Here is a 12,986-nt window from a genome sequence, read left to right on the forward strand (position 1 = left end):
ATCACAAATAGAAAATATTTTTCTTCTAAAAAATGAACAAAAACAAAATATTCAAAATCTTTTGTAAAATATAAATATATTTTTAATATATCTTTATGTGTTTGCATTTATTCTTTAGAAAAAAAACATTTTTCTGTAAAATAATGTTCCTAAAATTATTCCTAAATTATTTGTATTATCTCGCTAAAAACATATTTCCGATTAATTTCAGCATAACACAATGAGAACATATTTTTAACATAAAACTATCTTCGCGAGATCGAGTATCGAAATCATAAAACTGTTGTTTTGTCTTAAGGTGGTAGAATTAAAGTTCGTTACAGGATTGAATTTCCAACTAAGTGTTGTTAAAAAAGTGGGGAGGATTGAATTTCCAACTAAGTGTTGTTAAAAAAGTGGGGAGGATTGAATTTCCAACTAAGTGTTGTTAAAAAAGTGAGACGGTAGATATCGTAACTTCTACAGCTCAAGTTTTAATCGCCGATTGTAATGGGTACTGTAACAGTAGACAAACTTCCATATCGTTATATATTTTTGTAAAAATGCAATATTACATCTTCTTCTTACAAATTACAAAATAAAGAAAATAGGAAAATATAAAAAAAATAATAACGATCTTTTTGTGTATAATAAACAATACAAATTATTAGAAATATTTTTTAACACGAGTTTATATAATTATTTAGACACTATAACATTTTATATATAACATTTTAGATTTTTCAATAATATGATAAAGATTAATATATAAATTAATAAATATTATAATAAGCGTAAAGCCATATTTTATATTAATATTATTTATATTAAATTTTATTGTAACAACAAAAATTAAAATGTCATGTCTTTATTTTGTTTACAATTCTCTATCTTATCTCTCCTTTTTCTTTCAACTATTATTTTATAATTTTATAAAATTTATTTATAAAATTAAATTAGAATATAAGTTATATATCAATGCTATTAATCTTAGTTTATTGTTAGTAAAATAACAATACGGAGCAAAAAATAAACAACTTTTTGTGTCATTTATAAATTCAATCATTCGTCAACATGCGATCTGTTGTTAGCATCATTATAATTATAATATTTTAATATATTATAATTATAATTATGATATTTTAATATATTATAATTATAATTATAATATTTTAATATAAAGATTTTAATATAATATTTTAATGTAAAAGTTAGTATTTACAACATCAAGTAGCATTTATAAAATTGAACAATTCATAGGAATTCTTCTAAAAATTAATTCTCAGAAATGTTGTCTGAAGAAAACTGTCTACAATTTCATCATATTAATGGATACAAGTGAATAAACCTGGATTACGCAAAGTGAATTTACCACACACACACACACACACACACGCACACACACACACACATATAATAGAAAGTACAACACGTAAAAATGATGTTGATAATAAATTAATTTTATTTCTCTTGACAGGTTTAATTATCGACATATTTTTTGTTCCTTTTTTACACACCTACACACACGAGCGCGCGCGCGCGCGCACGCACTCACACACGCACGCACACACACACATGTATAATTTTAATTAATCATGAATATTATTTCTTAAAAAATATAATAAATTTTTCGATATGCGATCAAACATTGAAAAAAACAACTCATTTTAAATATTTTTCAAATTATATAATTATCGCATAGACGTAATAAATAATTATTATAATTACAAAAATTTCATATAATACACAATACACAATATACAAAATAATTTAAACATATAAGAAGCGATGTTTTTAATCATTTTACAAACAATTATTGATAATCGAAGTTTGCAAATTAAGTTTGTGCATTCAAATTTTTCTTAAAACTTTTTAAAGATATAGAAATAATTTTTGAAAAGTCAGATTATGCTTTTTTAATAAATTAAAAAAATGGAAAGATTAAATCGTACAAGAATATCGACCAATGTGTGCAACGCATATTCCGTTTACGCGAATAAGGTAATTATTAAAGAGCTACCCGTGATTAAGCTCGGTTCCCTAGAAATATTATCCTCGACCTCAACCATGTTCCCTAATTTGCATCCGTCATCTCTAACAAACACGATTTGCTCATCTTTCAGACGTTGATAAATAAATAAAGTTTTTGATACAGATACAGCCTTTAGTATACGTTATTATACTTTATATATGATCAATCGAAAATTTAAAAATATCAAATAGCATTATCATAATGATTAAGAAAAAAAATTCAAAATAATTTAACTTAAATAATAATAAATTTGGAAAATAAGAAAGGTTTGTATTATAATTAATTATATAAACGATTAAATAACGATTAAATGTTCATAATTACATAATAATTATATAACTATTAAAAGATAAATTAATTATAAATTGCAATTATGTTGGCAAAAAGAGTCAATTCTTCAATTAAATACATAATAATATATTAATTTTTATATCAAAAATTGCTCTCTCTTATGTACAAGGCATGTATCATTATATTCACATTATTCTTTATAACTGTATAATATACATTTATAAAATATTACTTAGCACTTTTAAATCATTTTATCTGGCTTTCCGCAAAATAATCTTTATCTGATTTTTCGTGGGTGACTGCTTAATAGCCGTCAGTTTTGTGCTGTCGATATATCGACAAAATTCACCATGTTATTACACAATTTCCGTTAATCGTTAACGGAGAACTGTCATTTATTTTCGCAAATAAAAATAGGACGGTATTAAAATCCATTGATCATGACATGTTATAGTTATACTCATACTGTCAATAAAACAAAATACATGCTGCATATAAGTTTTAATGTATATACATACACACTACATCAAACTATTCAAAATTTCTAACATAAGTATAAAATCTAAATATTAAAATTATATTTTAATTATAAAAGTTTGTATATATACACACAGTTTAACTCTAATAATATTACATTGTTTTAACTTTAAATAATTTAAATTTAAATTCTAATGTTGTAATTCTAATTCTAATGTAAATAAATCACAACATAATTTTATTATGTATTGGGAGTACAAATTAATTCGGTCCGTTTCCCTAAAGATAGCTCCAGCTGTTGTGAATGGTTCATAGTAACAGCTGATTTTGACGTTTCAGAGAGGTTAAATATCTGCTAATAATATTCAGTTTATAACGCTTTGAGTTTATACAAAAACCTTGATTTTTACTGTGTTTGAAATGTCGAATTTTGTATTAACCAAGCAGCATTTGCGGGAGGCAAAAATGGTTTGATTTTCTGCTTTAATTCGAAGAAAAGTGCGGCTGAAGCTCATCGAATGCTTGTCGAAGTTTATGATGATAAATCATGTAGGGAATGGTTTCGACGTTTCAAGGATGGAGATTTCAGCATTGAAGACAAGCCTCGCTCTGGACAGCCAAAAAAATTCGAAAACAAAGAATTAGAGGCATTACTCGAAAAAGATCAGAGTCAAACGCAAGAGGAACTTGCAGAATCATTGGGGGTAACTCAACAAGCCGTTTCTGTACGATTGAAAGTCATGAAAAATAATTCAAAAACAAGGAAATTGGGTGCCTTATGAACTGAAATCGAGAGATGTTGAAAGGCGATTTTTCACTTGCAGTTGATTCGAAGACAACAGAGAAAAGATTTTTTGCATCGGATTGTGACTGGAGATGAGAAATGGATATTCTACGACAACCCCAAAAAGAAAAAATACTACCCTAAGTCCGGTCAATCGTTGCCATCGATCTCAACATCAACACCACGGCCGAACATTCATGATTCGAAGATCATGCTCTACATCTGGTGGGACCAAAAGGGTCTTGTTACTATGAGTTGCTGAAACCTGGCGATTCAATTACGGGCGATTGGTACCGGCTACGATTCGTTTGAGCCGTGCATTGCGAGAAAAACGGCCGGAATACGAGCAAAGACATAATAAAGTTATTCTTCTTCATGACAACACTCGGCCTCATGTCGCTAAAGTCGTAAAAAAATATTTGGAAACATTCAAATGGGATGTTTTACCGCACCCGCCGTATTCTCCGGATATTGCTTCTTCTGATTATTGGTTGTTCTGAAGGATGCACCAAGTCACCGGTTCACTTCTTTCGTAGAAATCGAAAATTGGCAAAATTAGATCGCCTCCAAAGATGAGTCATTTTTTCGAGATGGAATTCGAAAATTGCCTGAGAGATGGGAAAAAATAGTAGGCAACAATACTTTAATTGATTTGTTCATTTATTTTGTTTTGAAATAAATGCACAAAAAAACAGATTGAACTAATTTGTACTCCCAATATATAATTATAAATTGTATATTGAAATTTTCTTTATATTTATTATTTCAGTTATTGCCAAATAATTAGAAGATTAGAACTATACTATATATACAGAATAATTTGAACTATATTATTAAAAGTTTTTGACACATGAACGACGCATAAATTGTGGTCGTTTGAAAAACTAAAAGCCGTAATATAACTTGGCTATGAGCTAACAAATACCACATTGAAACTTCCTCTCAGAATTCATTTCTTTCTTGTGACACTATTGGAATAGTTGCGCATGGAAAGTTGTCGGTAATCACAATTAAGCTATAAAACGTGATGATATCCGTTCGAAACTCATATAATTGTTAACATAACTTTGTTATGAGTTAATAAATCAAACATTGAATTTACCAGTCGAAACGTCCGATTTGAATAATTAAGGACATAAGAAAGTTTCCGATTGTAAAATTATAACCTTTAGCACTTTAGAATCCAAACTCATTTAATCATTATGCATAAACTCCTAGAAAATCAGTTATTTTTGGATTATCTTTGACAAAGCAGCTTAATCAATAAAAAAGTTCCAATATTGAAAAATTTAAATTACGTTAAGATCTGTAAATAAAAATTTTTAAAAAATCAATCAGGATGAGGTAATATTTTTCGCAAATAAGTCTTTTATTGAATTAATTTAGAAGGGATTATTTTATATATAGGAATGTTTTGGCGCCTTATCATATTTATATTATTAGCGACATAGATCGATTGTGATTAATGCCCGAACATTTCGGCGCACAGTCATATCTGAGATAATTAAATTTAAAAATTAAGAATATATTATATATTGTATTCATAACATCTAACTTTGACCGATTATTGGCGTTCTCTTTCATATTTATTTATAATAAATATTATAGCATTTAAAACTGCAGTAGAAATATCAAAAAATCAATATTAATCAGTTTACAAGATATTTTAAAAAATGTGTAAATTACGTAATTTTTTTTAAAACAACAATGTGTTTTTCTTTACATTATTTGATTTATTTTATTATTTTGTGCATGGAATATTAACAAAGTATAATACAATAACAAAAAAATGAATAATTTATTCGATGTTTTATATCTCATGTCAAATAATAAAATATAAAATATCTCATGAATTATTAATTTTTCGGTATTGTTACTTTATTACATGTAAAAAAAGTGACATGACCAAAATCGTCGACCAAATACGTCTCCTATGAAATCACTTCACTTTCTAAAATATTTTTTTATATTATCAAAAATAACAAAAATATTTTAAGTTCTAATGTTAAGTAACTTATCCTTTATATAACTGAGTCTACAAATAAAAAAATATTAGCTATCTAGACCCTTTTGAGTATACTATCATCATGTAATTAAGCCAGAAACTGTGACGAACCGATGTCTGACTCTACAGTCGGACTTATCACAGCTGCAGATGGAGATTTTAACGAGTCTCAGCCGACTGCCAATTATAATGTTTAATCAGACGTACGTAATTACAGACGCATGTATGGTGCACTATCACTTACCGAGAGTCGAGACGAAACGAGATTTGCCGACCGAGAAAGTCAAATATTCGCATAGATATGATTGCATAATTTCACTCGGCTTCGAGTGGCATTTCGAAAATTCTTATCTTAAGCGAAAACTTTGATCTCAGATCCACGTACTGCTTCTGTGTAAAGCATCGTAATAGTAAATTAACTACAGGTCTTGTAAAGCTAAACATCGAAATCATGTGTTTACTTTAACTTTCGTACGATATCTAGTTATATGCATCATTTACTTGTATTCGGATTATACGAATTATACAGATCGTAAGAGGTAATCTATATATATTTGTGCAATATTAAGTTATCTTGGTTTATGCGAAGTCAAGTTGATATTCAGTGTTATTTGGCACATAGAAACTCCATAAAATTTCTGATTAAAAATTATTTATTAAGAAAGCGCACTTGATTTGTAATTACGCAGTTTGCATTACAAAGTATTTCATAAATATTAAATTTCCTCTTTTTTTTAAACAAAAGTCGCATAAATATTCATACCTAAATGAAATACAGATTATTGTATGACATGAGGGAAGTATTTTACTTTTTCAATTTTATTTTTTCAGAAATTATTTTACTTCTTTTCTATATCATAAAATTAAATTTAAAAACATAGCATATTATAAATATAAAAACAAACTACTTATTAAAAATAAATAAGATTCAAAATTTATCAATTCAATAAATTTATCTATATTGTCATATTTTTCTCAGATTATCTTACACTTTTTAATTTTAAACGTATAATTTTATTTTATTTAGAGGTGTACCTAAAATTATGTTTTAATTAGTTTAATTTCACTTTTATATATTTTATATAAAAGCGAAAGTAATTAAGAACATCTCTTTTACAAATAAGGTTTAACAGCGCATTATAAGGATGAAAGTGTACATAATTTATATAATATAAATCAAGAACGGCCAAGAAAATCTTGTTAAGTTGTTTGCTAGAGAAAAGCTGTTCTTGTCAGTGCAAAGTTTCACGGATGTTATACAACTGAACTACTTTGCATATTTCGATGTGTATTGGAAACATTGGCTGAGTTACATATAAATAAGGAGAGACTTTCAACAGGCTGAGCTACGTGATGCTATAAATCTGTTCAAAGAATTATTGCTATTTATCGAAGATAATTTTGTTTATAATTGCAAATCACATAAATGTAGGTTGCACTGTTAATATACTATATAATTATGATTCATGTGCGATAATGTCCTACGCTTATGCATATCTTTGCTAATACGAAGCAAAATATGAATTTGTTTTAAAAATATAAACGTAATTTCAAAAACTACATTGACATATAAAAGTAATTCAAATAATCTTATCGTTCAGTCGATTAATTGTACTTAATATATCTCATTACTATTGTAAAATCTGAATAATAATGATACATAGAATATAGATATATGCTAACATTTACAATATTTAAAGTATTTAAACATTAGCATTATATCTATATTCTATTACAGAAAAAAATAAATTCCTAAAATAGATTAACACATATTTTTATTCTTGAATGTTATTTACTTTCATTTAAGTATAAAATGTTGCTGTTATAATTTATGCAAAATATACTTAAAATTGTATTCTTGTTTCTAAAATCATTATATTCTAACAAATCGCATTATTTACAAATTATTTATTTTTGGATTAAGAATCATAAATATGAAAATTCGCCGGCAGGCGGCAACAGTGTATATAAAGGTCCCTCAGTAATATCAAAATGTCAGAAATGCATGAGTGTAATGAATGACAGTGATTTTATGAGTGAACTATTGCATTCGTGGAACATACCTCTAAATAAATTGAACGTGGTGATAGTTTAATTTTTAAGGATGGATGAAATCCATCAGCTCGTCTTAATGTTTCTGTCAGTTATATTGTAAATGAAGATGCGCGAACAGTCGGCCGACTTTGTCACTGCAACGTGATGAAGAGGCGTTTATACACATACATACAGGCGGGCGAATTTTCCGCGGCGGAATCGCACATCTACTATCCACAGTTAAATGGATGAGATGAGCATGAATCCGTCGCGGCGGATCCGCCTGTATATGCAGTCAGCGTTCTCTATCATTGTGACGAGGTTGACCATCTGTTTGCATCCTTATTTGCAATACGGCTAATAGAAGTTAGAACGCTCTCAGCATTTCATTTGCTTTTGAGCTACATTAGTAGAGTATGATAATCCAAGTTTGATTCAGTTTTTCCTTGAGAGCTTGTACCCCGTGCACATTAAGAGATATGCTCTATAAATATGACACTTCATTTATAAAGCTATCGTCACTACAACATTTCTGTCATCTTGATGTTACTAAAAAGCATACTGGGGGTTTGAAATAGGTTGACAAAAGGTATCATTGAAGAAAAAAATAATGCTAATATGAGCATATTTAATGTTGAACGAGTGCAACTTTATTCTTTATTGGAATAAAATTTGTTTTGAACTAAGAATAAAATTTATTTTATGAATAATTTATTCTTAATCGGAAATTGTTTATTCTTGGCGCTATTCTAAGCATAAAATATTCTTGGATTAAAACATTTATACATTTCTTTAAGAATTCATTTTTTTGTGTGATGTATTATTAATGACAATTTTAATAAAAAAAAATAGTAAATAAAAGTAATAAAAACAAACAAAAATCATAAGACGTCAAAAATAATTTAGAAAATCCACATCCAGAGAAGGTTATTTCTTTATTGAAGGATTATTGATTTAAAGAAATTTTTTCACAAATCAAAGAAATTTTTTCTTTAACCGTATAGCAAAGAAACATTTCTTTAAATCGAAACAACCATTTCTAAGTGCAGTTATTATAAAATTGAAAGTTTTTGTTAATTAAATATAAAAATGCTACAAGTAAAATAAATTTTTCTTACGAAAATAAATCAGAAAATTCCAATATGTTTTCTGTATAAGATTCTGAATAAAATACATATTTTATTCGAAAATATCAATTATAAAAGTTTTAAATTTTTCATCTTTTTTTATTTGCTCTTTTATATATTATAAATATTTATCTCTCTCTCTACCATTTTATAATACTAATATTGCTGCATCTTATCTTTTAAAAATTATTGTACATATATCATATATTCTCAATGTACTTAATTTACGAAAATTAAGTTTTGCTTACAATTTAACTAAACGCTCTCGTAAATAGCACGGCTGCTCACCTAATGGGTACATTGGAGAATCAAGATGCTGCTCGCACTTGCTTGCTCGCGATGGGCATTGTTTGTCGAACTGCTCGAACAATCGCGTTAACAGGCTGCTCCCGCGGCTCATCAATATCGTTCAGAAGTTCTCGCTGCGCAAGAGAGACCAAGTTCTCCCTCACTTGTGAGCCCGTCGCGTAATAATTATTATAGGACCGTCCACACTTTCGCGAACAGCGGCCTAGTTATAACCAGTGGGATGTCTCAACGTAGTTTAGTTGAGGCGATTTGGCATGAACTTCGAAGCGGAGTTGCAACGACGGATTCGATATTCAAGTTAATAGCAATTACTGTCGGACGAACGTAAAGCCGGCTGACTGACGGAACTTCCCCGGTGAATATATCTATCATTAGTCGTTAAATCCAGATAGATCACACATACAATTTATAACATTACGTTCTATATATATTTCTAAGAAATAAGTCCGTCCTCCAATGCCCAATGCCAAGTTATAAACTAAAAAGATGGAGCATTACTTCACGAATGGCTGAGTATTTTTCATCGCAAATCGTCTACGAGTGGTGTGTCATTTACCACCCAATAGACGACGTTCCAAAGAATAAATAAAGTGCCGCTATTATCTGGGCTTTCTACAGTAAATTAGGTATTAAACTGGATTTTGCTTAATCCTTCAATTCAAAAGTTTTCTGTAGCTTCCTTTGCGAATATTTTTTATAAAAAATTACATTTCTGAACGATAATTTTTCTAAATTTTGTAAAAAAATTTATTTGTCATAATTAAGGGACAAATGAATTATCAAAACAATTATATTTTATTCCTATCAATTATCTTTGTAGAAATTTATAATAAAATTTTTGAAGAAATCAATATATTATTTTTATATCCAAACGTATGTACATCTATTATTGATTTTACTTAACCATCAAGTACCAATATTCGTATCTGTATATTAATATAATAATAAAATATATTAATTTGCCGAAAAATAATTAAATTATGCTGTCATTTATTTTACAACCATTATTATTCTGTGCTTTAATTTCCTATAATTTCTGGAACATCTAATTATCGTACCTATATAGTTTTTCTTTTTGAAAAATACGTTAAATATCACTTCAGTTTATCTGGTCATCGTAAATGAGACTTCGTAATTTTGCTACTTTAGAAAGTATTATATACTTCGGCTGTTTAACTACGAAATTCTTACGTAAATTGCAACACAAATAGCGAATGAAATTGCAGAGTTGATCTTCTTAAATAAAATGCAAACATTTTTATTTAATCAAAAGACTGTTGGTTTAATAATTTATTTTTTATTTCTAGATAAAATTCTAGAATAAATACAACATGCTTATAAAAGACACAAAAAATGGATATCTTTGTGTAATTATTAATATTAATCATTAATATTAATAATTATACATTTTTTTTTAACTATACATTTTTTCATATCATAAAGTATGCTCTAACTTAGATTATTTTTATCTAATTATTTTTGAATTCCTCCTGAAATTAATTGCACGTATAAAACACATATTATCTCATTAATTTTTACATAATATTCATTTCTTTTATTTATTATTAAGAAAAGTAGTTATTTTATAATCATAAATTACTATAAATATAAGACTATTATAAATAAATAAAAATTCTAATTTTACATTTTAAAGTTCTAATTTTACAAAGAATTAAATTATACAAAATATAATGTTATGACTCAAATTTAAATACATATATATATTATACATACATGTAACAATATACACTAAGTACATTACATACTATTTTTCAGCGATAGATATTTTCATAAATTTCAAATCAACTTTTTTTTAGAGAAAAATGTTAAAATACAAATAATTGTTAAATTGTAAGCGATTAAAAAAGTAAAACTTTTTACGAACTAAATTTTGATGAATCAAATTATTAAACTATTTTTATTTAATTTTATAAGAAATTCATTTTAATAAATTTTTAATTTCATAAGTTACAAAGATACATAATTTTGAAGTTTGGAAAGCTGTAAATCTTTTCCGACATTTTCGCTGGAGCAAACTTGATGTTAAATAAAATTAATGAATCAAACATTAATAAAATAATAACACGTTAAGCACATTGAACACATTCCTTTTACAGCATATTTAAAAATTTTTTAAGCTTTTACGATCTTATAAATATATAAAATACGAAGAAATAATTTTTTAAAGTATGTTCAATTTATATAAACTCAATGTTTTATTTTAGAAAAAAAGCAAATATTTTCTTAATTTCTATTAACGCAAAAATTTTTCGTGATGATAATGATAATATCGATAATATCGATAATATTTAAATATTAGGATATTTTAATACTTAAAAGAAAAAGTACTTTTTAGTTTTTTAGTTTTTACAGTATAGAAATTTATGATTTAAAATAATAATTGCTTGAATAAAAGTTTACTGTACTCTAAATGCCTTAAACTAATGAAAATTAAAGGATGTTTTTATTTCACGTAAGAACAGTAAATAAGTCTTATTGTTGCTTATTGCCGACGGCAATTATAAAATCGCAAAACACTTTCTCGTAAAATTAACAAAAACACTCAAATCTTCCTGGCGTACAAATAAATACCCCAGATTAACGTCAACACTCCCACGGCGCTACTCTTTGCTTGGATATTCTAATTAACACTGACTATAATGCACCGCGGCGTACCACTGTAATTCGTTGTATAATAACCTTCAAGGCAATTAATTGCGCGTGCGCTTACTTTACGATTAATTATACGCCATTAGCTCTCCTATTCCGAGTCAGTGAAATTGTAAAATGTAACAATAATGCCATTGCATTTTTTTTTCGCTCGGAAAATAATGATATATTTTATAACTATTGAAAAACAAAAAAAAAGAATAAAAATATTTTCAATTTTCGTAAGAATAATAATTTTATAAATCAAAATTCTAAGTTTTTTCTTTATTAATATAAAAACATTTTCGATGCGAACTCTTAGTGCCGAGATACCATCTCATAACTTAATGTTTTCCAACTAAGAATGAATTATATAAATATATTTTTCAATTTCTTCAAAATTAATATCTCTGACATTACACTGTCGTGTAAATCTAAACTTGTAAAATTATAAAGCTTTTTTCTCTTAAAAATAAAAAATAGTGCATCTGTTATTAATTAACATACTCATGTATTAAATTTTTATATTATAAATTAAAATTTTTTCAAAATCAGAAGAAACGTAACTTTCGATAAACAATAATTTGAAATCAGAAACTGAATGTTCTAAACTGCAAAAGCAATATATACCGACTACACGTTAAATGGATGAGCATCTTCAAAAGCTCATTAATTCTGCGAAAGCAAGGATGATAAAATACGGTTAAATAAGGAATTAAAAGATGTTCCATAACTCGTAACAAAAAAGGAAAGAGTGAATTTTAATGATGCGTAGCACTTATATCTCAGAGCAAATGATTTGTACAATGGCGAATATTTTTAGCGGTGTATTGTAAGAAGCACTTTGTGAGACAAAGATTTCGATACGTGATTATTAATTATTCTAATTATTACTATTACGTAAGCAATTATAAAATCATCATATTTTAATTTTACAGAACATAACTATGCGTCAATATCGTTTATTAGTATAGAAATTTTGAAACCCATTAAAATTTATAGAGAAATATAATTTATAGTCAAGCTTAGTAACCTTCGAACTTGCGAAAACTTGAGACAAAGTGTAACAAGTCCATCTAACTTCATGTTTTGAATACTTGACGAAATCGAAGCCGCAATTTCGCGCATAAGTTTCGAGCATTATTTCGTGATTTTAATACTTCCCTTCAGTTGTTACAACAACACTATGAGACAGAGTTTGCAATACTAACCAGCATCTATGGGATACTGCCTTGGTAGTGTCATCTTGCTAACGTCGCTTTAATAGCTCGCAAATTTAACCCGCTCCGCCGCTACCGC

This window comes from Atta cephalotes, assembly GCF_000143395.1.
Source record: "Atta cephalotes unplaced genomic scaffold scaffold00008, whole genome shotgun sequence".
In the NCBI taxonomy this organism is placed as follows: Eukaryota; Metazoa; Arthropoda; class Insecta; order Hymenoptera; family Formicidae; genus Atta; species Atta cephalotes.